Source organism: Festucalex cinctus, chromosome 13 (assembly GCF_051991245.1).
Source record: "Festucalex cinctus isolate MCC-2025b chromosome 13, RoL_Fcin_1.0, whole genome shotgun sequence".
Lineage (NCBI taxonomy): Eukaryota > Metazoa > Chordata > Actinopteri > Syngnathiformes > Syngnathidae > Festucalex > Festucalex cinctus.
In genome coordinates, this window is record NC_135423.1 from 12,890,193 (window position 1) to 12,892,180 (window position 1,988).

At 38.7% G+C, this 1,988-nt stretch overlaps 1 protein-coding gene across 2 annotated transcripts in view; it reads right to left on the minus strand.

The window, feature by feature from the left end:
* The window catches only part of LOC144032958 (membrane-associated phosphatidylinositol transfer protein 3-like), a 64,002-nt gene that overhangs the window by 61,557 nt on the left and 457 nt on the right, over positions 1 to 1,988 (minus strand). The window lies entirely within an intron of this gene.

Sequence of the window (1,988 nt, forward strand, 5' to 3'; positions counted from 1 at the left end):
ACTAATAATCGGTACCGATATCAGCCCTGGAAGAAGAAAAAAAAGAACAAAATAAACCCTGTGAGTATATTTAGATGGAATCAGTATTATTTCAGCATAAACTTTTGTGACTTTTTTGTTTGGTGGGTTTTTGTGAGATTTTTCTAATGTAATTTATGCGCCTTGGCCCAATAAAAGGTTGGAAAGCACTGAAGAAAACGGGTGTGTATGTATATGCGCACATGTGCATGTTCAGGCTGTCCGTCCCAGCAGCGGGTAATAAGGTGGAAGTATTATATGGACCCCCCGCGGCAGATTCCTTCCTCCGCTCTCACCTTGTGGAAAAGGTCAGAGCGCAAATGTCACGCGGGGGGAAAAAGGAGAGTCGAACACGCTGAGAGGATGAGGCCTTGCCCCAGGACACTAAAGCACCAAACAACAATATGTTTGATGCCATGGCAACAACAATGAGCATCACTTAAAGAACACCAGACAGCCAGTGGTTAACCTATATTGCAAAAAGGCACAACATTAATATACATGAGAAATCACCAAACAAAAATGGCACGTAAGTGGAATTGTCTCACTTTACTCACAAATGTCCTTGGTGTGAAATCTGTGCCTGTTTACTTGAACATAAAGATATTAAGTTGAATTGCAACGAATGGATACACAAATTGCATGTACCTTCTGCCATCTAGTGGAAGAGCATATAATTGTTGTGTCTGTCACTATACGGCGCTGGCATAAATAAATGAACAACCTGAAACCCTAATTTAAAACCCTAACCCAGACTTGGAATTGTAATTTCAAACTCTAATATTATTGCTTTGAAAACTTCAAAACCAGACTTGAAATTCTAATGCTATCTTAAAATCCTTTTTTTTTTTTTTACTTTCTTTGAAAGCCTCCCCTGCCAATTTGAAACCCCATCATGAAATTCTAAACCTGACATGAAACCATAATTTCAAGCTCTAACATTAGTTTAAAAAAGAAAATTCACACAGGCTCCAGATCTTAATTTGAGACCCTAATTGAAACCTTTGCTCAACACCCTTGAAAGCCTCATTTGACACCCTTACCTTGCCTTCAACTCCAGTTTGAAACCTGTGGAAATTTTGCCTTTAAAGCTTACACTAACTTGAAAGTGTAACCCTTATTTGCAGCCCTACTTTGAAAGCCTACCATGCGCCAAAACCATCATTTGAAACCAAAATTGTAAACCAGGCATGAAACCCTAATTTAAAACTCTAAGCTTCGTTTGAAAACCGAAAACTTTTTTTTTTAAACTCTAACCCTCATTATTTGGAAACCTTAACCCAGGCTTGACACCATAATCATGGTTGTGGAAAGCTTAATTTGAAACCCAAACCTTGCCTTAAAACCATACTATGAATTCCAAAGATTGCCTTCAGTTCAAAGCCATTGGTCATCATAATCTTGCCTGTAAACCCTAATTTGAAACCTTTACCCTGTCTTGAAGCCCCAACCTTGCCTTAAAACTCTTAATAGTAAGCCTGTCTTGAAGATTGAAGTCGCAACCTTGCCATCAAACCCCAGTTTAGGCTTGACACTCTAATCAAGACTCGAAATCTTAATTTGAAACCCTAACTTAACCTAACTTTAACCTTAACCTTCAAATCCTGTACTTTGAAATATTAATACTCACTTGAAACCATGGAAACCATAAGTATGCAGGCTTTAAAGCTTAATTTAATTGCCTTCAAAACACCACGTCCAAAGCATAACACAACCTTTACGTTAAAAGCTTGATTTCAAACCTTAACACTCTGGATGACTGTTACTTGCAAGACTACTACAATAAATAAATTTCAGTCATACCAGACCAAAAGAAAAACATGTCTTGGCTACTTCTCTTTTCTAACCATAAATTCTCTCGCCTTTGAGCAGGAGGCAATAGGAGCACACTGCGAGGTGTTCACATTCCAGCAGATTGTGGTACCTGTTAACAGCGCACTGGGCGGGCATGCATGCAGATGTTGGCTTAC